The sequence below is a fragment of the Ambystoma mexicanum genome, chromosome 12, assembly GCF_040938575.1.
Source record: "Ambystoma mexicanum isolate Mex_15411 chromosome 12, UKY_AmexF1_1, whole genome shotgun sequence".
NCBI lineage: Eukaryota > Metazoa > Chordata > Amphibia > Caudata > Ambystomatidae > Ambystoma > Ambystoma mexicanum.
The window spans coordinates 1,208,762,957-1,208,789,243 of record NC_090936.1 but is presented as its reverse complement, the minus strand read 5'-3'; the positions used below and the strand labels follow the sequence as shown (position 1 = coordinate 1,208,789,243).

General features: G+C 45.2%; 1 long non-coding RNA gene across 1 annotated transcript in view; it reads right to left on the bottom strand.

The window, feature by feature from the left end:
- The window catches only part of LOC138514385 (uncharacterized), a 129,510-nt gene extending 103,432 nt beyond the window's left edge, over positions 1-26,078 (bottom strand). The window contains exon 1 of the long non-coding RNA XR_011281923.1: positions 25,885-26,078. This is a non-coding gene — a long non-coding RNA (uncharacterized lncRNA). The remainder of the gene's footprint in view (positions 1-25,884) is intronic.
- Between the last annotated feature and the right edge of the window lie 209 nt (positions 26,079-26,287).

Below are 26,287 nucleotides of genomic sequence, written 5' to 3'. Positions count from 1 at the left end.
CCGCCTCCTCAAATTGCTCATAGACCACCAACACACTTCAGTCCACTCCACAGACCATTCCTCATTTGTTGATCATTACAACAGCATATCACAATCAATAAACACATTAGCCCCTCCCCCCCAAAAAACAGCAAAGAGCCAATCCCGCCGCACACAAAAACTCGTGGAACAACCCTAAGCTCTTGGCAGCCCTCTCCAAAAAAAGTGTTGCAGAAGCAGCCTGGAGAAAAGCTCCATCTGACCCCAACAGACACCTGTTTTCCACCATAGCCAGAGAATATAAGAAGGCCATATTTACTGTCGAAGCCTCTTCCCATAACACCAGAATTGCCAGCACATAATCTGACACGTGCAAACTCTTCACCATCCTCTGTGAACCTGAAAGCCAGCTACAGCGCCAGCCAACTTTACCAAAGATGTTCACTCCCCATCAGAATTAGAAGTTGCCCACCTCATAAAAGGCCTAAAGCCCTCTTGCTGAAAAAGCAAAACATGTCCAGCACCAGTTATTAAGGACATGAGTACCTCCTGCTTCCCCACCAGCCTCAGGGAAGCCTGGATCATCCCGCTACTAAAAAAAAAAACTCACTCGACCCTACCATACCCACTAACTACCGCCCCATCACCACTCTCCCTTTTATCTTAAAAAACATGGACCAAGCTGTCTACTTGCAGATCTAAGGCTATCTGGAAGAAAACCATACCCTTGGCCTCGGACATTCGGGCTCCTGCCAAAACACGGCACAGAATCAGCTCTTTTAGACCTCAAAAAACAGCTTTATGACATTACGGACTCATGCAAGCTAGCCCTTCTTCTTCTACTATACCTCCCTGCGGCCTTGGATCTCTTAGACAACCAAACTCTCTGCCACAATCTGTCTACCACAGCCAACTTCTCCCCTGAAGCAGCTAAATGGATTACTTTCTGCCTCGCCAACAGGACAACTCATGTCTTTGCTGGGGAACATGCAGCACCACCTACTCCAGTCACCTGTGGAGTCCCACAAGGCTCCTGCATATCCCCTAGGCTATACAACATATACACAAAACCTCTCTTTGGTCACCTAGATTACCTCAGAATCACTTACACAAGCTACGCAGATGACACACAAATACTCCTCCCACTCTCAGGCGACAACACACCGGATCCCTCGCCACTCCCCGCCATCTACAAAATAATCCAAGAATGGCTGGCATCCCAACTTCTCTGTCTGAATGATGAAAAGACAGAGATCCTTCTGGTCGGCAGCCAAGCCTTTCTCAACAAATTCGACCCAGCATACCCCTCATTCAAGAATCACAATTCCTGTTTCACCATCTATAAAAAGCTTAGTAGTCTACCTAGACGCCACCGTCAATATGACTTAGCAAGTAAACACCATTGTGTCATCTGCCGCCCACACCATGAACAATTTTAATGCCAGCAGGCATTTTCTCTCCACTGACAACCGCCTCACCATCGCCCTCACCAACATTGGATCCAGACCAGACTACTGTAACATTCTCCTGGTCGGCACCACCGAACGGAACTTAAACTCCAAGTCATCCAAAACAATGCCTTCCACGCTGCCCTTGGCTTATCAAACCACATTTCAGAGGCCAGAAGTAAGTTATGAAGAGGGAATCGGGATCCTGCCACCACCCCCACCACTAAATTCATGACAAGATGAATAGCCAGAAAACACTGCATCATCCATTCTATTTCGGACGAATCCCTAACGGGCCAATGATTGATAAGTACATTGAGATGTATCCCCTTAGCCAGCCATACAGACCAGGAGCAGTACAGATCTATCCATGCGTGGATGAAGAGTCACAGGACATGGTCAGGGACACCTATATGGACAGTCTGGTCTAGGGCACCAAGAAGCCATTTTACTGACGTTGATAGAGACACCACAACTTAGCAGCATTAGACATGAAGCACATGTTCCATCTGCACTTGCGGGACACAAACACACACTCAAATACATGAAGAACACAAGGATAAAGTTCTATAGTTAGGTGACAGATACATATACATACTTTTATTGCTTTTACTATCTTTGCCATTAGCCAAATGCAGCAACACAGAAACCGCAAGGCACAAGAGATCCTGAGCAAATCTTGCAGATGCTTAAATGAAAATAGCTCTATGGAACGACAGGAGCACCTATGGGACCTGGCAGAGCCAAGTGTGACTAACCTATGGAAAATGTTATATAGCATGGACACTGAAGAAACCGCATTATAAGGTTTAGGAAAATTACAGCAGGCCTCAGGCCTCTGAGCAAGAGTCGAGCTGAGCTGATTCAGGCTCGACAGAGAGCAAGACATGTGAGACAGGACCCGCAACCAAGGTCGAGATTCAGATGACATTCAAATTTCATGGTCTCTGAACACGTGAGGCCGCCGAAGCAGACAATGGACAGTGATCGGTGGTGGGAAAGGAGAGCCAGTCCCAGGCAGCCAGTCATAGACTGCAACAAGTATGCAACAAGTGTTGTGCTGGACAGAAGTGCATTCTCACACGGCACAGGTGTTGCACACAAGTTACAATACAGACACATAATGCTTTTCTGATGAAGGTCTTGGAGGCCCTCATCTCTCCTATTCTCTCGTCTTATCTTGAATCCTCTGGTTTCTTTGATGTCTTCCAGTCTGGCTTTCGGCCTGGGAGGGGCACTGAATCGATGTTGTAACTCTGTACTTGACAATCTTGCCTGCCTGGCTGATCAGAGCTGGTAGTGTACTTTTGTTAGATCTGTCTGCAGCATTCCACATGGTTGATCATTCCATTCAGATCTCCCGGTTGTCAAATGCTGGTATATTGGGCCAAGTTCTGAACTGGTTCTATGCCTTTCTGAGCTGATCGCTCCCAATCTGTCTCTCTGCCATCCTTTTGACTAAACCTGTGTCATTGACATGTGGGGTCCCTCAGGGATCCTCACTTTCGCCCATTCTTTTCAATTTATATATTAGACTTTTTCTTCTTCTAATCCATTCACATGGTTTTAGATATTCTTCTGTGCCCGTCGATACGCAGACTTTGGTTCCTCTGGATCTTACCTGGACTGACACTGCGGCTCGGCTTAGGAGGTGCCTGCAGGATCGAGGCTCATGGATGGCTTTCAACTCTCTTAAACTGAACAGAAATAAAACAGAGGTCCTGGTGGTGGGTACCACCAGTCCTCTTTCCTCTGGACACCGAACTTCGGCCCACCTCTCTGGGGCCGTTTCCTCTACCATCATCCTCAGTAAAAAATGTGGGGGTACAGATCTCACCCTCCTTATCTATGGCAAAACAGGTTGCGACTGTCTGTAAATCTGGCCATTTTAAACCACGCTTCCTGCAGAAAGTTCTTCCATTCATACCTGGTCATTTCCATGCCCCGGTAGTCTCTGCGCTTGTTCTCAGCACGGCATACTATTGCAACCCGCTTTATCTTGGCCAGCCGCGCTACCTTATTAATCGACTTCAAGAACGCGGCTGCCAGAGCAATTATTCACCCTGCGCCTCAGGCACCCATGTCTGAACTTCTCAGACAGCTTCACTGGCTGCCGGTTGTGAAGCAGATTCTTTTTTAAATCAATGGGCCTCATTCCGAAGCTGCCACAAAGGGATTACCGGTAAGGACACCAGTGCCGGTAATCGCTTTGCACCCTATTCCGAGGTCCCTTTGCGGGTCCCGCTAAGGCTGCCTGGTTTTACCAGGCGGCCTTAGCAGGAGCCGCAAAGGGTCCAGGGAGCAAATAACGGTACCGCAAATTGCGGTACTGTTATTAGCACCTTCCCCTTTCCCATTGAGCCCTATGGGCGCTCAAATGGGAATGGGGAATGGTATTTCCAATGGGGATTTACCGGTCCCGCAAAGGTCCGAATAGACCGGTAAGTCCCCATTGAATGAGGGCAGACTCGGTACCGTTATTGGAGGCACCCATGGCTACCTCCAGTCTGGGAATGAGGCCCAATGTGTATTGTCCACAGTGCTTTTTATAAACTGGGAGCAGAATATCTTCAAAAAAAGTTTGTACAGTATGTTCCCACTGGTTCTTTGCACTCGCAGTCTGCTCTTCTGCTGTCTGTCCCTCGTTTCAGACGGTAATGGACTGGCGGACTGACCTTTTCTGTGGTGGCTGCGAGGTCTTGGAATGACTTGCCGCTGGCTCTCTGAAAACCCTGTTATTCTGAGTTTTTGTGTGTTGCCGCTGTCCCTCCGCTAGTTAGCACCAAGATGTCATCGGGCGCTCATGCGCTTTACAAGTAAATATATCATAACATAATCGTTCTCATCACCTTGAAAAGGTGCACAGTGGGCTGAGAACCATTTCGGGTCCAAGGAGTGGGGACGTCAGCTCTAGCCAATCACAGTTTAGTACCCTAGTGGTCGGTAGCAACGGTCAATAAGCAACGGTAAATCCACCACACTGCAACAATGTTATAGTTAGTGAATTGGGGATGGAACAGGCCAGCCACCTTACATGCGAGGGCAGGTAGAATAACATATGTAGTGTATTGTATAGGTTCTAGAATGCTCACTACCCAATCACCTGGCCCGATAGGTTTGCGGGTAAACCCGGACTGTGAGCCGAGGAAGAGCGCGATGTGCATGAATATTCTCTGTTCCTGTGCTGATGCCTGTTGGTTTTGGCTGTAATAAACCATAGTTTTAACTTGCTGTTGACTGAGTCCTCCCTGTATCCAGGGGGAGGGTGTTGGGCCCTACAAGTCTGCAAACTCCCAGTGTCCCTCTGGCATACCTGGAGTTCTCCCCAATAGTTACACTGGCTCCCGATTCAGGAACGCATCAAGCTCAAAACTTTTTCCATCGCCCACCACTGTCTCACCAACACGGCCCCATTCTACCTATCACAAAGACTTGGGAAATCTGACCCACTAAGAGCAACACGCTCAGCCAACTCCCACCGCCTTGGGGTTCCCAGATTTAAACGCACATGAGCTGGAGGCTCTAGCTTCCCAGACACCAGAGCTAAACTCTGGAACTCCCTCCTACCTACTATTCACTCTGAACCCTCCTACTGGACATCCACTTCCAGAAAACACTTACAAACACTCTGTCCATCACCTGATTCTCTTGCCCCATGTTTAATTGTCTACTGCATACTGTCCCATTGCCCTCTCACCTAGACTTCGCCATGGTAACCAGCGCCTAGATACCCCAGGGTTAAGGAGCTACCTACAAATGCAAAAATAAAATAAATAAATGTACAATTTCTCCGAATTATCATTTTTTGTTGTGTTGCCGTTTTGAGAAGTCTGTTTCCATAAACCACCTTTTAAGAGTAACACTCTAAAATAGATGGTCTTTCCTTCGAACAGTAAATTCAGAATTCATTTTAAAAAAGGGAATTAAATGCTTGCATTTTTTTCTGGGTAGCGTGGAGGTGACAAATGACAAACTGCATTTTTAATAGAATCTGCCTGAGCCCGAAGCTGCAACTTGGAGTTCATTAGACTTTCCCCAAAGGAGACAGGCACCAAATGTCAAGAACCAACTCAACTATATCATTTCATTTCTTCCCTGGTGTTGATTACTATAAGCAATAATGAAAGAACAACTTCCCCCAAATAGCTGAATGTTTGGAAATAAATCCCGGGGAATAGCAATTAGTCTCTATATAATGAATATCTGCAGTGCTATGTTTTGCAAGCGTTAATGATATGCATGGTGTTAATTAAATGATTACCATAACTGTTGCATCTCGATCACCTTTGGAGAAACTCCTGGAGGAGAAGAGCGTGAAGTCTTTCTTCGGCTCAAGTTTATTCCAGAATATGAATTGCTTCCAGCTTTCCTTACCCTTGACTGAGAATGCCCAGCCTAGGGCCATGGAGATGCACGCCCCATCGAAGTGTGGTCACATAGTAAGGAGTTCGGCATTTCCGTAGTCCGCTTGATGACATTGGCAAACCTAACCCTTGTGTGAGGCGATATTATCCTAGGGCGGCCTTGTCTGGAACCAGTCCACGTGGTACCTTTCAGTGTCCTTTGATCACCTCTCATGCCACCACTTTCTGAATTTAGTGTACTCAAAGCATTTATCCTGCCTACCCTGGCTGTGATGGGTGTGATATCAGTCAACCTGATTTGTAAGAGAGCTAGTTGTGTGGGCAGTAGTAGGAAATGCGTGTATTTCAGAAGCCAATACATTTCCCAAAAATCATGTGCAAATTACAAGCTCATCATAGACTGTTGAACCACTCAGAATCATAATGATGCTTCACCCATTAGTACCAATGATATAACCTTTTAGACTGAGCGAGGGGTCATTATCTTGGGATAATGACCCGCCCCTTAGTTATGGACTGAGGTGAAGCTGAGGGCCATGTCGGACAACGGGCACTATACCAGGCAGTATGGAACTCTACTGCGGTCTATACAGTGCTAAGTGCTAATGACAATATAGGTTTTAGAGTTCTGGTGTTTACCTTAAAACATTTGTATTATTGTGAGTTGTGTAAATGAACACATAGGGCACGATTCATGGAATATTTGCCTGGTTCAAAGTGAATTTGAACTGCTGAAAAGTGACTTTGTACTGCCGACACAAGCCCTGATTCATGGAACTGATTCATGGAACCGTGCAAAGTGTATTTTTGCCGTGCAAAGTCCGGGCATTATTCCAGAGGGCCCCCCCCAGAGGTAATTACACCAGTGAGGGAAATTAAGTGAGTGGAAGGGCAGTTCCCTTACACCCCCAACAAATCATATTAGCACTCAGTGCTAATGAATGGCCCATTTAATTTTTAAGTTGATGAGGAGGAGCCTCTTATGAATACAAATCATTATAACTTGTGTAGAAGCGCCCAAAAGAAAATCTCCTGAAGAAAGTTAATCACAAAGGGTTTTAGAACTGAAACATGTTGAGCATGAAAAGAGGAAAGTTAATCTACTAATCTATGTTTCTACCCCTACCATATCTTGGTATGTAAGAGTATTCAATTCAACACTACAGCTAAGTCAACGCCTAGTCTATAATACTGAATGAAAACCCTTATTGATATATCTTTATATCCAGTTCATGCGTTCTGGATGACTACCCCTATATAACACCCCTCTCTTGGAACCCTCCTGACCCCACTGAGCCAAGAAGTAGTTCTGTTTTGCAAGTTAAAAGGTTTATTTGATAATTTAAACAATAGATATATATATCACACCTTATAATAAATTAATAATTGAATATCACACTTAATCTGATATGATAAATATTAACAACGGAGAATCTGGCACTAGCACACTTCTTTATAATCACTAATGAGTTGAGATGAAATGGATAAGGTAGCACACTGGTAAATAGGTACAGAAGTATAATGTGGTAGAGAATGCTTTATAGGGTTCAAGGAAATGCAAGGTTGAATGAATGAAATGCAGTATAGAAAATACTCAATATGATTTCAACAAAACAATGTAATCACTTTTCTCTGGCAATCCCCTCCCCCCCTTGATGCAATGCAAGGAAATGGAAGGAAGCACACAGTTCTCAGAAATGCAATCAACTGTAATTCAGTTCACCCCAGCAAGCTTACACTACAGAAGTTGAAAACACAGGCAAAATGCTTTTATATGTGCTAGCAATGGATGAGAAATATGCTGGAAATGCTTTTAATTCCCTTTCAGAGGTTCAGGGTGAGTGGTATCTAGTTAATATTAGCTCAGGCTCACTCTTGCAATGATTCAGGAATGATTAGCAGGTTAAACGAATTTCTGGCAAATGGAAGGCAAGCAGCAGCTGATTTTACATGTGGAGAAATTTGCAAATCGCGGTAAAATTCACGGATGCGCCGAGCGCTATTACAGAGGAACCACTATCTCTATCGTTTTGGGGTCCTAGGAAAGCCTAGGATCTCAGCTTCCAAATGAAAGTTACTGCAAGTCTCTAAGACAAACGGTCGCGGAGATATGAGCGATTTTGTGAAGGTCGTTTTTCAGATTTGAAATTTTAAAAGCTCAAAATGACAAGTGACAGATTTTGCAGCTAGAATGACAGGTGACAGATTTGGAGCTATCAGGCAGTTCTACTTAGGTTAAATAGATTGAATTAGATGAATTTAAACTAAGAGATTGGTTCTACACAGTTCTGCTGGGTACTCACACTATATTCTTGAATTAAATGGGCCTCATCACGGATCTGGTCAGGGTTTTAGACTGGGCTCTGGTCTCTCTCTGGGCACAGCGTCTGGTCTCTGGAACTGCTCGCTCTCTGGTCTGGTCTCTTAGTTCTGGATAGATTGAAGCCTCTAGTTTGGCTTTCTGGAGGTTGATGAATTTGAAGTCTGGATCTCTGGATGTTGTATGGTCCGGCAGAGCGCGTTGCAGCAAATGGAATTGAAGGTCCCTATCTGTCCTGTCTGTCTGCTTTTATGTGTTTTGAGAGTGGGTGGGTATGTTGGTCATAACTAAACTTGCCCCTCTCACTTGTCATTGGTCAAATTTCCATTCCTCACTTGATTGGCGAAGCTAAGTTGTGTCAGAGTGATGTCATTTTATGGCTTGCAGATAGGACACTCCTCTGTCAGATTGCACACATTCTATATTTGATAACAAAAGACATATTTCACAGTTACACAGTTGCTTGAAATTACATATACATGGTGTGGCTGAATTTAGCCATGTCTCTGTCCAAATCTGTTGTTTCTAAGAGCTTGCATTCAGAAATGGCACATAATTGACTTTTTAACTGATTTTTCAATTTCTGACATTGACCCAACTTTACATACATGTGCGAAGGGAGTATGGACATTAACTGATGAAGTTTCAGATTTTTAACATGCATACATTTAGAGTAATATCCACTATTCCGCTGACACCCCCCTGAACATACCACCGGTTCTAAAAACCTCTTAAACTGTGGGCAGAAAAATCACAAGAATTATGGTATCATTTATAAAATTTTCACATGTCCGCTCTATGAATGATCCATCTTTTTAAAGTTATGTTCTGGCTCCAAAGGGGTGTGGTTTCCTCTCAGCACAAGGTAGAAATACTGGTTTATCCAGTTCTGCCAAGCCAGCTTCTGTCTCCAGTTTCTCCCCCTCCCAGTTTCTGCCAAGAGTAAGCCACTTTTACGACCCCTGCAATATAAGATTTGCTTGGGTCCTGAAAGGCTTATTGTTCAAGAGGAAGCCATTTATGATCCTCTCAATAAACCCTCTGCCTGGGTGAAGGGAGTTGCATTGTTCACTCTCCTGCAGAGCACAGGTAATTCAATTATCAGATAGATGGTATATCCTTTTGTGTGGGCATCAGAAGGCAGCTAAGCCTGGGAATGCATTTGTTCAAGTTTCACTCCTGATGGGGGTAGTTGTCAAGCAAAATCAAGTTCCTTAAGCCAGACTTTCAGCTAACTGTCATGTTTTTTGTTGCTTTTTAAATTAACTTGCAATTTTACACATGCAGCTAGAATGCTGATTCTAAGTGCAAAACTATGACATTTCAACAGTTACAAAGGCATGTGACACCAAACATAGGTCACTCATTTAATCTAAACATTTTCGATTTTAGTGTCTTTAAATCCAGTGCAACTTAAACTGCTGACTCCATAGCTCAGCCAGTTTTGTTATAAGCATTGTTCTGGGCTCTTCATTTCCCAGATTTTGTAGGCACACAAAACTCCATTCTGCCAAATGTCTGCTGGTGTTCAGTGAATATTTTGCACATATTGTAATGTTTGAAAATAGGCATTTTGAGCCTGCCTTCAGAGAAACACAGGGTGGTTTTAAAACGCCGGCTTTTGGATAGTGGTGAGTACTGGTACTGCACCCATTTTTGGGATTTAACAAATGAATTCCCTACAATTCTAAGTTGCATTTGGCAATCAGCATTGCCATTCCCAATGGTTCCAGACTACTGTGCGGGTAGTCCAATGGTGGTTTTAAAGCGCTTTGAAGCTAACCGGCGCTACTGTTTTTCCTTTGGCAACCCATTTCCCTCATGGCAACCCGGCCTTTCATTCTCGCACTGGTGGGTGGCAAGTGAGGCAACCATTTTGGTGGGCGCACAAACTGCGCAGCTTTCCTGGATTTCGGCGCACGTGTGGGTTTTCCGCCATCTTGAATTTTCTAAGCCCACAGCACCAAATGTTGCAGCATGATTACTTGCACGTGGGTCAAGACACCCAACAGGTATCCAGATCCTAGAGTGGTTAGATAACATAGTCACTTTTAAATGTTTTTAAGGTTTTTTTTGGTGAATGAAGTGGTTGTTTTTAGGAATTGTGTAAAATGTATTAAAAACACATTAGAAGTTATTCATTGAATTGCATTTAACGATTAATTGTTTTTGAATACAATTGGTATTTTTAACTATTCCTCAACATGAGTTGGAACTGTTAATTGTTAAACGTTTCCCCAGATGGAAAATATTAATGATATAGATCGGTAACCTCTTCACATACAGTTTAGAAACAACGGGACAGAGCTCCCCCTGTAATGACCATATGAATGTTAGAACAAGTGAAAGAGAAGAAGTAAAGGCAAGAAGAGATAACATTGGCCCTGAGCCTGAGTCCGGTAAAACGCTGGGTCCCATAGTTACAGGCCCGGCGAGTGGCTTATTGCTATTAGTACCCCGGCCCGCTGGACCAGGGTTCTAATAGCATTGGTTTTTTGTTCTGAAAAGCACCAGCATTTCGGAACAGAAACATTTTTTTTTTTAAATGGCTGTGGGGAAGGGAAAACGGGGTCCGTATTCCCTTTCCATGGGGGCCATTTAAAGTGTATTGAAAAAGGTAATCAAATAAAATGGCTGCCATGGAAAGGCGAGAAGGGACTACGTGTAATCCCTTTTTCCTTTCCATGACGGCCTGTCGCGGATCGGGAGCGGACTCACTGGGGATTGGGGGCCTGGGGGGAGGAGAGAGGGGGAGGGAACACACTTACCTCGCTCCCCAGCGGGGGAGGTTGGCAGCCTCCAGCCGTGTGGTGGCTCGGAGCAGGGATTACCCTGTTCCAAGCCTCCTCATTGGCTGAGGGGCTGCCAACCCCCTCAGCTGGGGACAAAGGAAAAGAAAGTCCGGAGAGGGATTCCCGGTCGGGTAAAGCCCTGGCAAGGGCCAATCAGATTGCATGTTACAATCTGATTGCCCCTCGCATGGTACTAATAAAAAATATACACAACTTTTCGGCCAGTGGCCCTTACATTCATTTCTAAAACTTGGAGTCATGATTGGCTACCATTATATTCACACTGGGAGGGGTGCATCTCTGCAATCAGCAATCTGTTAATGACCAGCCAGGCTCTCTTGGACACCCGAGCACCTCCTGGGATCTCACCCGACACCCCTCATGCTTACTGTGTATGGTACCGCTAAAGGAAATACTGCCAAATGCTAAAAGAAGCCCAAAGGCAGTGAATGCCCGTGCTGAATAGGAGCAATTCCATGTTAGGATCTATGTGGCAATTACATTATATCATTTTACCGCAAACTGTGGTGATGATTGTGAGGATGAAGTAATGTAACACTTAAATACTCAGGCCAGTGACTTGTACCGAGTCGGTGGATTGATGTCACAGTAAAGACACCAGGGATGCTTATCAATGGGCAAGGGATTTGTGTGTTGGCCCTTTTAATTCCCTATGCTCCCCTTGAGCGCAGAGGGCCAGATTCATGGAAAAGTCTGCATTTCTCCCGCAATTGCCTTGTGCCGAGAACGACACTGTGTGAGCCTGCGTGCATAATAAAAAATGCGTGCCCTGTGTATTCATGGAATTTACTGCACAAAGTAACCGCATTTGAAAGTCTCGCCCGGAACACCCCCGACACGCCCCCACGCTCCCCCGGGCACAAATACAAGCACCCTTTAGAAAGTGCGTTTGGTCCCCTGCAAGCAGGTCTGCATCCTGGGGACCCAATACAAGCTCCCCCGTAACTATGATTGATACCTCATAACTTGGGTTAAACTCTGAAAATCTGTGTGCAAACTCCCGTAAACCGTTCCTTCACCCTGCTATACTGTGTACGGGAACACCTAAGTTAGATTGGAACCCTGGTTGAATACACGCACCCCTAAATCTGACATGCAAACCCACCTCCGCGCTGCGATTCTTCTGGTGGAGTAGAGATTGAGGGATTTGTGTGACCATTTCTATGCAGAGATGCTGCACAGTTGGTTCCATGAAAACATGTTGTTTGGCGCAATTGTGGGCTTGCGAGTGACTGCCTGTGGGCCGTCCCTCGTAACACCTACTTTTTTGCGTGTCCTTCCCCATTTTCTGTATTCTGTCCCCTTCCCAGCCCCCTGTGCAAGCCACGCCCAAAGTCTCGCCGGCTTGCAGAGACATGCTGAGCCTGCGCAAACTCCGCGCAAGTCCTGGAATAGTCCCACACATTCGATTCCATGAACGGTCGAACAGGATTTTGCAGCCAGTTTGGTGCGCAAGTTCAGTATTTCCCATGCAAATAACTCCATGAATCCGGCCCACAGCATGCAATGTCCATTGTGCATGAGGAAAGAACAGCAGCACGTGTGGAGCAGGGAGCGCGCAACCAGGCAGATCAAGAGTAGGAGCTGCCTACCAGAGCGTCCTGCCCATATTCACCTGAGTGCTGCCCCTGGCTAGATTTCCACTAAAAATAAATCAGTATAATACAATAACTTGGCGTAGCGTAATTTTATTCCAGAACATCTTCACATCGCAACAATGTCAGTAAGGATGCGATTAAACATTCTGCTCACCAGATCGATGCGAAGCGAGTGCACACAACAGATCACTGCCAACTCCAGGTACGTCAACAATACAGGGGCAGCAATAGAGAGACAACTTTGAGGTGTTACTAGCCCAAGATGCTCAAGGACTGCATGATACAAGGCTACGGCAGGAAAACTGTGATCTGGATCAATGCGCTGGGTATGGACGGCCAGAGGACATGTATTACCTTACAGAGGGCTTTAAGCGGGCCGGGGCTAGCTGGGGTGGAGCCCTGGCAGTCTCAGAGAATTTAGTTTGAGACGGGAACCTGCTGGGAATCACTAAAGTCCCCTGGGAACCACAGCACACTGTAAGCCAAGGTATTTTTTTCTAAAGCCTGAAGCTCTTGTGTATACTCGAGAGATTCAGGCAATAGAAATAAGCCCAACCCTTTCTTCCTTTGTTTCGTAGACCTCTGCCAAGTACCCCTTTAGATGGAGATGCATGGATCATCAACCTCACACTGCAAAGGGGTGCCAAGTAGGAGGTCAGAGCCGTAATTAAGCGTCAACACTTACCTCACCTGAGGCCGCCTGTTAGGGCATTGTCCTTATGCGAAATCGAGGCGTGGCTCTTAAGGGGCCGTGGTTGAGAAGGGGTGTGGCCTATCAGGCGCATTCAGGTCAGGGAAGTGTTGCCTCTTAATTGCTGCGTCCCCTTTTTGGCCACGCCTCCATAAGCGCCTCGGCTCAGTTTTGGATACCACTTAAAGCACAGCCTTACCATGAAGAAAAGCTAAAAAAAGTGCACCACAAACGCTGGCAGGTACAACAAGGCCATGATAAGAGTAAAAAAGTGATTCAACATAAAAGGGAAACCAAAGCCAGAATCTCGGTGGGACGACCTGATGCTGCGCGAAGAACTTGTGGTGGAGAAAACATGAATCCCACATCGGCAGGCTCGGACTGGCCTATAGGGCAATAGGCCCATGGCTGAAGCGAAAACACAAAATGCTGGTGTCGGCCAGGTTTTTGGATCAAACTGGCCACTTTTTTAGCCAATTTGGCCCAGTTTGATGAGCTACTTCATTACATGGCTAATAGTTATGAACAGTGTTGACGAATAAATATTCTTTAAAATGGACAATTTGCATTAGATTTTATTAAAAAACTCTCCCTTGGGTACTATTAAAACAGCATCACAAAAGGAATGAATGGCCATGTGCAACGTTTTTTGTGCCCGTGACAATTTTACGGCCCAGTCTGACCCTGCACATCGGGCAAAGTCAGGACAGAGCACGGAAGAAGTGGCAATGCCCACAATTAAAGAACTCAGGGGAGGGCCAGCAGAGAGAGAACCACAGAGTAGAAAGAAAGTACGACAAAAGCCTTGCAGGACAGAAACACTTGATGAAACGCCGGCAGGCACAAAGAGGGACGCTACTGCTGCAGGAGCTTCACCCATGACACAATAACCAGAGACTGCCACACAAAGAAGAAGACATGAGCAAACTACAAACATGTAGTGCATTTCATAAGAGTGTGCAACACTATAGAGGCTAGAAGCAGAGCGCCGCAGCAGTGACAGCACACCTTTGGATGCAAGCAAGAAAATACCCGCCTGCAGTGTACCAAGCCTACAACAGGATCATTCATAATGCGTCTGTGCACAGGTGTTTCTAGGTGCGACAAGACAAGGAGGGAGGACAGAAGGAGGACAAAACAACCATCTTACTAGGCCTTGTGTCATTCATATCGTGCAAGTACGGGGAAGGGTGAGAGGGGAGAAGTGCCAAGGTGGGTGGTGAGGGGAGAAATGCAGGCAACTCACCAAGTGCTGCTGGAGGGTGGCTCATAGGCGCAGACAGATCAGGGACTGTTGGTTGCAGATACAGACCCTTAAGTGCTGGGGGACACCAGAGGCAGTGCAAAGGCAACTGGGCATGCAGAAGCCTGGGCCCGAATTTCAGTGGGTGGCCAGGTGACCAGTGTACGGAGCAGTCGGGGACATCAGCAAGGAAGAGAGTAAGCGGAAGTGAAGAGGAAGGTCTTGAGTTCTTCTGGAACTAGAGATGGTTCTCCTCAGTTTTAGAGAGGCAGGGAGGTTGTCCTAGATGGAGGCCCCCGCTGAGGAAAGAGATCTACCCCCACTCTCTGCTTGGAGAAGCGACTGACCCTCAGAGCATTGTTTAGGAAGAGAAAGTTGGAGGTTGTACGGTTCCTGGCCCCAGAAAGCCTTGTGGATGATGCAAAGGGTCTTGAACTTGATCTTTGCAGCCACAGGGAGCCAGTGGAGAGATTTCAGGGCTGGAGAGATACAATCTCTGGACTTCAGGCCAAGGACAAGTCTTGCAGCCCTATTCTGGATGAGTTGTATAGGGAAAAGAGTAGAGGCAGGCAGATTTAGAAAGAGGTTGTTGCAATAATCCAGTCTACAGAGAACCAGGGCTCTGGAGACAGCGAGCTTCTGAGGGAAAGTGAGAAAAGGAAGAATACCTCTGACGAGGTGCAGCTGATAGTGAGACTTATTAGAGATGTCAGAGATGTGAAGAGAGAAGGAGGGGGTGGAGTCGAAGATGACAAAAAGATTCTTGGTCTTACAGGAAGGAGCAGGAAGAGGGCCTTGTGTGGGTGACCAGAGAGAGAGAGGAAAGGAGTGAGCAACTGTTCTGATGAGGAGGATCTCAGTCCTACTGGTATTAAGGCAGAGATCATTGGCAGCACACCACTCCTGGATTGCGGCCAGAAAGTCAGGTGTGAGAGAAGGAGAAGAGGTTGCTGAGAAGAGCCTGAAGGAGAGCTGGGTGTCATCCGCATTGCACTGAAAGTTAGAGCAGAAAGTAGGGATGCAGTGGGCAAGAGGTGCCAGGTAGTTGTTGAAAAGCCAGGGATAGAGGTTAGACCCCTGGGGAACACCACAAGTAGAGAGAGAGATAGAAGAGAGGAAAGGCTCAGGCTGGATCTGGGAGGGTCGGTCCGTGAGAAAAGAAGTCAACCAGGACAGGGCCTGACTAGTGATACCCAGGATGTTGCGGAGGCATTGAGCAGGATGGAGTGGTTGGCCATGTGAAACGCTCACCTGGTATCCATGGGGACGTCACTCAGCCTGTTCTGACCTCTTACGACCTCGAACCCTTCCCTGGATGCTATTTGACTGGAGCCTGGGCATGAAACACAGGATTGGTAGAGTTTAACTCCCTATTATCTCTGTGTGCTTGAACCCCTTCTTCCCCGGGGTCCAACCGTTCCCTTTGATCCACAGCTCACCTTGTTTTCTTGGATAGTGTGCTCTCGGTCCTGCCTTCAGCGCAGGGGCGCGTTGATTGATGCAAGGCTCATTGCTGCCTAGTTACTTCACTGGCAAGAGTCCGACAGGTAAGTATAATGAGTCTTTTGAACAGTTCTCTAACTTCGTTCCTTTCCTTCCTTAGATGATGGCCAGCGTCCGGGGATGGCGGCGTGCTGCTGAGATGAGTAGTGCTGAAGGTGAGAGAGAGCGCGATGTGCGATGCACCCCTTTCGTATTTGCATTGAACTGAGTTTTCTTTCTGTGTATTTTAGGTGCTGCAACGTTTTCAGCGTGCATGCCGGTTATGAAGAACAAATGCGGTGGGTGAGCGTGGTATGCAGCGCCTCTAGATGTTTCCACACTAACCTGGAGTGTCTTTTCCCTCTTGCAGATGGATGAGAAGTTCCGGAGACAGAGTTCCCCCAGAGCGGCTGGGATTCAGGTAAGCGTTTGAAGCTTGTACAGTATTTAAAAATAAGTGAAGATTTGCTGAATGCTTACTAATGCCTTTTTTGCTGTTCTTTTCCTTAGGAAGCGGCGTGCCGGGATGGGAATGACACCGCCGAAGATGCCAGCAGAACAGAAGGAGCGATGACTGATGGGCAGAAGTACCGCAAGGTAAGGCTGTTCCTAACGGCGTTCTTGTTCTTGCAGGAGCTGAGCGCAGAAGAAAGATGCAGGCCTACTGGAGATCAATCCGAACACGGTGAGTGTCACACTGCAGGTGCAGAAAACACAAAGCATGTTTCTCAGCCTGGGTGTGGCTTAAATAGTCTCTGAGTATCCCAGGTGCCTCTGGGCTGAACCACAACCAAAAGACTAGACCGCACATATAGTTCTGGGAACCGAAATATGTGGGGGCATCCATCTTGTCCCCATCAATGTGTGGAATCAGAAAAAATATAATATTACGGCTGTTACACCAAGCAAAGGAAAATACACCGACACGGGTTTGTAAAGATTCCCAGAATCTTTATTACAAAACTGAACAGTATTGCACAAAGCACACAAATAGCTATAGCTATTTGGCTGTCAATACATCACAAAGACCACCAGCAGGGTTCAATGTGAGCAGTGAGCAGAATTTCCTAGCTGGACATCAGAGTATTTATACAATTTGTTATAATGATGTCCAGCTTCTTACAAGTTACTAATACATTGGGCTAGGGTCGCGCCAGGTTCACTTTCCTAATTTACATATCTTGTGCATGTGGTTTACTTTTGAATACATTTACTAACACACTCTATTATTCTTTAATTTAACATTACACTCTTTACATATTGTTTTAATACAGATTAAACAAATGTTTCGCATATCGTATTTTGGGTAGCATTACTGTTCTTGCAGTTTAACATTTGCTAATTCAAGTAATCCCCTGATCCAGAGGTCAACAAAGGACAAGGTCTACATGACCCGAACATGTAGCCTGAAGGCAGGTTGGACATTAACCCACCTACAGAGGTTGAAAAGGTTAAGGCAAGAACAAGAGCACACGAAACGGCCATTTTAGACTACAGGGTGACTTTTACACAGCAAGAGAACCTAAAATGGCGGTTTGATTCAAGATGGCGGCTTACATCAATTTCTAAGGTCAAGACCTTGCCGTGGAGAGTTATTCGCGTACAATTTTAAGCAACTTGGCGTAGGCCAATATACATACAATCGTTACAATAGGAGGTATAATTTAATATCCAGTTTGACAAACCCTCCATTTGGCCTATGCCAAGTGCTAACACTACTTCTGATCTCCTTGCAATAACTCCATACGTCATCGTCCATACACCCTGAATCATTGTCTGACATATCTATTGCCATTAGATCTGACACCAGAGTTTCTTTTAACACATACTCTTTGGAAACCTTTTCTGGGGCGTATATTTTATGCCCTAGTACACTCGTTGCTTGCGTGCAACATCCCCCTAATACTGAGCATATACCAGGGAGACACTATATACAACAGCAAAGAAACAGAAAACCTACCAAGATAATCAGCAGGGCCGAAAAAAACTTCCATCCCCATGACCGTAGGAGGTCCCAAAACCATGCACTAAGTTCCCAGTTTCCCTCAGGAACATGTACTTCTGAACTAAGAACATGTAGATTTTGGATAGCCCTAAAGATCGTCGGAGAGGAGTCTGGTACGTAAACGCAGCAAGCATACCCCACTAATTTACATACTCCTCCACGCTCAGCCAGAATGACATCTAATGCCATCCGGTTCTGAAGGGCCACTAACCTTATTGCTTGCTGTTCTAACGTCATATTATAGAGTATGTCAGTGGTCCGATTGATGGTTTTCTCCAATACTCTCGCTAGTCCCCTGATATCTTCTGAATTCGTAATTTACCCAAAAAATGGCAAAAAAGGATTTCATGATATCTCCTAGAGTTTGCGCTGGAGTATCCCCTTTCACACCTCGTCGTGGACGAGTTTTCGAAACATCTGCAGTACTAGGAATAAACACCCCAGGTAGTAGAATCCCTAAATAGCAGGTTCCTTGCCAATCGCTGGGCAACCATGGAAATGCCACATTATCGCAAACAAAATAGACAGGTTCGCCTACGTACAGAGGTCTGTTTTCACTAGTCAAGTTCGCAATGTTGGCGCACTTTCTAAAATTACCCATTGACCGTGTTCCATTCCTCTGTATGCAGAAGGATACTGAATCGAGGCTATGATTGACAGAGTAAGATGGAGGCGTGGCATCCTTATTGCCTGTATGAGCCATTTAGAAAGAGATTAAAGACTGAAAAGGACGAGACAATCTTTCAGAGGGCCTAACAGAAGCAAAGTTTGGCTTACTTCTATTTGCGAAAAGCGAGCAAACCAGGGGCATCAAAACATGCTTTTCAAAGTTATTTAAATTTGTACCATCAAAGTTCCCTGAGATGCTGTCATTCCATCGACCAAAAAATAGTGCTCTAAGGGAAGCGTAACAAGCAGTTTGTCAAAGGTAAAGGATGAATATACCAACCTAGCCCCTTATCCCCATGTTGCAGTAAATGCAAACAAATCCAACAATCGGTTTTATAAAAAATTGCATGAGTGGCATTCATGATTAACAAAAGGGTATTATTCTGATAGTTCCGTCTATGCAAAGAATCTCTAGGCGACAAAGTATGCAATTGCACGGAAGGAGTGGGGATAACAGATACATTTTCAATACGTAAAAAGTCCACTAACGGATATGCTTCCTCCAGATACCATAACCCAAAACCAACAGTTACTAAAAATCCAGTTATTATCACAAAAAGGCAACAATACACTTTGGGGGTCCCCTTACACGCTTGATCATTGTCTCTGCTAGTCACATGTTTATCTAAAAGTTCGGTACGAGTGGTAGCGGGTGCAGGCATTGTAATTTTCAACCAAAAAGACACCAATTGTTTGTTTGCTGGCGACTCCAGTCGCACGTCTTCTTAATGTCTTTCCCACAACCCTTAGCCAACAGAATCTTCTCGTACAGTCGGGCCAAAAGGCAAGCCCTCAAAGGATTTTCTCAATCGCCCAGTCAAACCATGCTGTACGTTTACTTCCTTGGACGCACGTTATATTTCGCAGTTTCTGGTGAGGAGAAAGTGTTGTCACTTCCTCCTGGAAGTGGCGAATGAATGGAAATGGGATCAGAAAAGGACTGATCCGGAAGTTCCACTGTTGGCGAGTGCGGAGACAAGATGGCCGTTTTGTCTGGCCTTGCGGATTCTGAAGCGGTCTCCGATTCTCCCTTGTTGGTTCTTGCTGTTTCGGGCCCACTAGTTACAGCAGTGGGAAGGGATTCTGTATCTTCTGTATCGAATGGCACATGTTGTGGGATCCATTCGGTTTGCGTCGCATGAATCCAGTTCTTACGACCCGCTACCCGCACAGCAGTCTGGGTGACTAGCAGGACTTGGTAGGGACCCCTCTACCAAGGTGCAAGGCAAGACTACCTCTCAAAAACCTTTGTGAGGATCCAGTCCCCCGGTCGTAGACTGTGACCAGGACCCTCGAAGCGTACAGGTAATGCCTCTCGCACCTGGTGATAAATTGAAAACCGATTTTTAGTCAACTGGTTACAGTAATCTGAAAGAAGCACATTTTCTATATCCCGTAGTGAGCGGCTTTTTGGCAAACCCCAAATATTGGCAGGTCTCCCCATTACCACCTCAAAGGGAGAGAGCCCAGTCTTAGTTTGAGGGGTTGTTCTCATTGATAGTAACACGATGGGTAAGGTGTCTGGCCATTTTAGCTTGGTGCCAGCACACGCCTTAGCAAGCTTGTTCTTTATAATGCCATTATGCCTTTCCACTAATCCGGCACTTTGGGCATGTCTGGCCGAATGGAACCGTTTGTCAATCTGTAATCCTTTGCAAATTTGTAGGATTACAGTAGTGATAAAGTGTGGCCCATTATCTGACCAGATGACTCTCGGCAGCCCGAACCTAGGAAAAAACTCTTTCAACAGAGTTTTTGCTGTGGTTATGGCCGTTGCATCTCTAACCGGGAAAGCCCTCAACCCACTTACTAAAGGCACAAATGACAACCAAGACATATTTAAGATTGTTACAAACAGACCATGCAGCTTTGGACAAAACGCTCCGCAGTTTTGAAAATCTTATCATTGGCCCATACATTGTGTAGAATTTTAGTCAATTTTCGCGCACAAACATGTGTCGGACCATGAGCCATAATAACCATCATTGTAATGTAGGAGTCAGGGAGTAACCATTTTCCTTCAATATTGTCTACCCAACGCCCATCGTCATCCAATCTCCCTGCACCCTCAATACATCTCTTAGTTTCCTCTATGGTAGCATTTGCTTGAATATCTTTTACAGCATCGATACTTTCACCCAAAGTGCAAACATTTACAATTTCTTTTACAGCATACATTTCTGACCTGAAATCAGTGGCAGTTTGTTTAGTTATCTGATCGGCAAAATCATTCCCTTTTCCTACATCATCTGTAACATTTTGATGTGCTGAACATTTTATGATAGCTAACTGAACAGGGAGTGCGAGTGCTGAAAGTAATCGCATTATTAAAGTGCCGTGCTGGATTTTTGTTCCGTGCGAGGTCAAGAAACCTCGTTCTTTCCAAAGTCTACTGAAATTGTGGGCCACCCCAAAAGCATACTGACTATCGGTATATATATTTACTGTAAGCCCTTCAGAAAGCTCACAAGCTCGAGTTAACGCTATAATTTCTGCGGCCTGCGCAGAATTATGCATAATTCCTTTAGTTTCCACAATCGTGTTTAAAGTAGTGACGGCATAAGCAGCCGTGGATGTACCGTCTGGAAGTTTAAAACAAGAGCCATCACAAAATAGCTCTCCTTGTGGGCTATTCAAAGGCGTGTCTTTCAGATCGATTCTGCCTTTAGTCTCCTGTTCTGTCATATAAATGCAATCGTCTGACATATCGTCACCATCAACAGTATCTTGCGAGACAGGTAAAAGTTCAGCCGGATTTAATACACAACACCTCTGAATTTGAATGTGGGGGGCAAACAAGATTAGTTCATATCTTGTCAATCGTACAGAAGTGAGGTGTTGCGTTTGAGTTCTATTCAATAAAATATTTACAGAATGTGGTACCATTAGGGTTAATGCATGACCCAGGACCATTCCCTCACTCTCTTTTACAGACGCAGCAGCAGCAGCAACAGCGCGCAAACATCTTGGCAAAGCGCATGCCACAGGATCAAGGGCGGAGGAATAGTAACCGCACGGCCTATTATTCCCTCCATGCTCCTGCGTTAATACAGCCAAAGCACATCCATCACGTTCATGCACAAACAATATAAAGGCCTTGTCATAATTCGGAGTTCCTAAAACCGGCGCTGAACACAGCACGGATTTGAGCAAATCAAATGCGGTCTGGTGTTCCAAAGTCAATGGCAATGGCAAAGAAATGCCCTTCTTTGTCAAAGCCAGCATTGGTTTAATCGTTAACGAAAAGTTAGGGATCCACAATCTACAATAAGAAGCCATACCTATCAAGGCTCTAACTTCCTTCTGCGTATCTGGGACAGACATGCCAGATATAGTCTTTATTCGTTCAGGTGTTAACCGTCTTCCCTCCTTTGACAGGAGGTAGCCTAAATATGCGACCTCCTGACAACAATATTGGAATTTTTTAAGTGAAGCTTTGTGGCCATGTTTTGCTAGATGACAAAGCAACAACACGGTGCCTTCTTTACAGGCGCTCTCAGAATCAGCAACCAAGAGGAGGTCATCTACATACTGTAGTAATGTGCAAGTAGTAGGCAGCTCGAGAGTATCGAGCTGCTCTTTCAATGCCCTACTATAAATACTTGGACTCTCAGTGTACCCTTGTGGTGCACGAGTGAATGTAAACGAGCGTCCACCTAGGGTAAACGCGAACAAATACCTGCTATCCTTGTGTATGGGAATACTGAAAAACGCGTTTTTAAGATCAACAACGCTAAAATTAGTGGCAGAGGCTGGAATCATGGTTAGTATCGTTGTAACATCAGGTACAATAGGAAATTGAGGACACACAATTTTGTTAAAAGCATGTAAATCAATTATAAAACAAAAGGGAATCGCATTATCACCTTTTTTGTATACTGGCAAAATGGGGCTGTTACATAGGCTACCCGTAATCTCCTCAATTACTCCATGATGCACAAAATCAGAAACTATACATTTCAAAGCCTGTTCGCCTTCAACTGAGATCTTATATTGTGGGATGCAAGGCAATTTTACTCCATGTTTCAAAATAATTTTAGCAGGTTCAATTTGAAGAATGCCCACATCATTATCATCAATTGGCCATAAGCATTCTGGAACATTACTAAATTCTGGCGGTAAAGGTCGAGTCAAAAACTGAGAGGCGAGTGATTGCTGAGGTGAAATTGTTAACCGAACTCCGTCCGGAGAACAATGTATTACTGCATGCAATGCCTTCAAGAAATTTAGCCCCAGCAAGTTCTCCCCACAGTTTGTGGTAAGTAGAAATGGACACTGTTCCGTGAAGGGACCCAATGTTATCGGTACCGGCAAAGAGACCGGACAAACTACAGGTGTGCCTGAAAACCCTAACGTTGGACTGCCTTGACATGGGAATATTTGGAACCCGTGAATGATCAATGGAACATTTCTGTGCTCCTGTATCTTCTAAAAATAGATGCTTCCTATTTCCCACTGCCATCTCAACGTAGGGGCCTTTCTGATGAACGGGAATAGGCGTAGGTTCCAAATCCTGCTTCGGGCAATCCTAGCGAAACAGAATATTATCAAAAGGAAGCTCTTCAGAAAGGTACGTGGCAGAAGGGTGATCAAAAATGTTTCTATTATCCACATTCGAAACTTGCTTATCCTGTGAAGGAGGTTGCTGTGATTCTGGTACAAACTGACCTCTACCAGGGCCCCCTGCACCTGCACTCTGGATCGTCTACCCATGTTCCCAAATGACCTTTGCTGCAAGGTCGGACAATTTGCGGGCCAGTGGCCTTCCTGCCGGCAATAGTCACACTGGTTAATGGTTACCGGAGCCAAGGGCGCACTTCCCTGTGGAATGTACTGACCTCTAAATTGATTACCCGCTCTAGGGTTTCTGACAATCTGTTGTAATAAAACTTTTGTTTTCAGGTCACCCTTTTTTTTCTCAAGTTTTTCCTTTTCAGTATTTACCCGATTTTCATAGGACTGAGCCATATGCAGTACTTCTTATTGTGACTTCGCCTGCCAAGCGCGTTCAGAAGACATAATCTGTAACTGGATGTCAGGCAGCAATCCACGTGCAAATTTGTCGACAAACAGCCTTTTCCCTGACTCTGTGCCTAAGTCTTGTCCACTGAAATCTGAGAATAGCTGCTCGAACCGTTTGAAGAAATCGGTAGCACCCTCAGACTTTCCTTGGACAAAGGTGGTAAGCTTGTACCAAATGATTCTTTTTTCAGGAACCATAGTTTTCAATTTTACAATAATTCTATCAGGCAAGGTTAATATCACTTGAGGCGGTCGTTCGCCAGCTGGTCTTTCTCTATCTAGCCTAACCATGTTATCCCATGTATCTCCCAACCCAGGTATGTCATCTATAGTCCTGATCTGTTTCTACAAATCGACTGGTAGGAGTACGGCAAATAATAGGTCAATATCACTTAAAGTGAATAACGACAACTTTAAGACCGACTCTATTTCTTTATAGAATCCGGTCGGATTTTTTCTTATATCGGGAATAGATTGTTTTATGGTGTTCACTTCCTGTCTTGAAAACGGGACGTGAACAAACTGTGATACGTAATGTGCAGGAATTTCTCCCGTGACTATACCTCGTCCAGCATCGGCCGCAATCTCAACTTTCGGGACAAATGTCAGAGGGACCTCTCTCATAGGCAATGTAGACAGCTCCAAACGCTTACTAAGCAACAGAGCCAAATCAAGCGCTAGGGCAATCGAAGAAGTATCAATCGAAAAAGCTCTCTTATCACTCAACAATTCGGCGGGACAACAAATCTTTCTTTTTACACACTCATTCTGCAGGTGCGCTACCATCACCTGTATCACTTTCTTTGGCATTTCTAATGTATACTGACTATATGTGTCATATACTTCATCTGGAGTTATCGACATATCCGAAATCCATTTTATCGCATCCTTTATACAAATTCGCGCTTCCTCACCTTTTAATTCACGGCGAGGAGAAAACCGTTACTGTAAATACATAATACCTAAAACTACCACCATCTGATTCCTCATTCTGTAACTCTTCCAACTCCTTCCTATACCCAAAAATCCTCTCAACATGCTCATATACCTTCTCCGCAGTATCTCTAGACAGCGCTAAAGTGTTCAAATCCCTTAACCCTTGCGGGAAATCTACATCATTTAATCTATTCCACTTTATACTCAAATGAGTCCCTTATCCTTCAATAAAAACATTTTTCTCGGGAATGCCTTTTAAATTTTCGAGTGTGGAAAAAACATCGGCTTGTTCACCCTTCTCCATACAATGTTTATCCCAAGCAATCAATTCACTCTTTTTATCTGGGGACACAGTATTACGAGTCACGACCCTTGGTCTCACTCCCTGGTCTACTACAAGCGATGCAGAATCACTTGGAAGAGGAAGAGTAGGCACATTCTGAATATCAACAGGTGAAGGCAAGGGGGCAGGCAAAGGAGTGACGGCTGGAAGAACAACAGGAGGAACAGCAGGGAGGACCGGAGGAACTGTAGGAGGGGGAACAACAACGGGAAGGGGCAAAGCGCCAGGAGGAGGGACGTACGGAGGTGGCGCGGAGGCATCGGGCCTTCGGTCATGCAAAAGTTTATTAATCAATTCATCTGACGTATGAAAATCTTTTGAAGGGTAGATTTTCTGAATGCCTAATTGAAACGCCCAGTCCGTCTTCCTAACTGACTCCAATTGTTTATTTTGGTCATATAACCGTGCCTTTTCGACACTTGTCATATGTCTACGCATATGTTTCTCTCTACTCTTCTGTTGCTGCAAAGCTTCTGTTTTCCAACTATGTAACGCGTCAAATGCTGCAGGTCTAGCCTTTTTCTTTACTAATACAGACTCTAAATATTCTATACGAGGGATTTCAGAACTACCATTGGTTGGCCACCAAAGATTAGAATTATGTCTGGTCTGTCTGTGCCAAATGTCATTAAATGCTATACTGCCAAAGCCTTTCTTACAGTACATAGTACATGCCGGCGACCCCTCCTGTGGTGCGGGATGGCTATCTTCCAAAGATTGTCTGTCGCTGCGGAATAATGCCCTAAAGCAGGCATACAATTTCCCAGGCATATCAAAGGTAACACCAGGTTCTGGTGTTACCTGGTTAAATAATTTTGCTCGCGAATACAATGCTCCAAATTCAAATTGTCAGGGTTAAATTAAGAATCGGGACACGATTCACATGACCAAAGGACTGGGAGGCCCGATCAGGTTACTAAGGAAAATGCTAAGGACCCACGTTTCGGGTGATTTTCAGCAAATTTACCCACCTCAAATATATGGACCCTCGGCAAGACGTCGTCTCAGGCTACAGCACACCGTTCAGGGATCAGATCGTGTAGTTTCGTCGAGGAATTCGCTTCTCGTCTAGAGTGGCCGTTTCTGTTGGCACCGCCCGATCCCGGTCCGATAGCCGAGCCAACCTTCAACGAGACACAGTCAATCTTGAAGGTCCCTATTCGGGCGCCATCTGTGGAATCAGAAAAAATACAATATTACGGCTGTTACACCAAGCAAAGGAAAATACACGGACACGGGCCTGCAAAGATTCCCAGAATCTTTATTACAAAACTGAACAGTATTGCACAAAGCACACAAATATCTATTTGGCTGTCAATACACCACAGAGACCACCAGCAGGGTTCAATGTGAGCAGTGAACAGAATTTCCTAG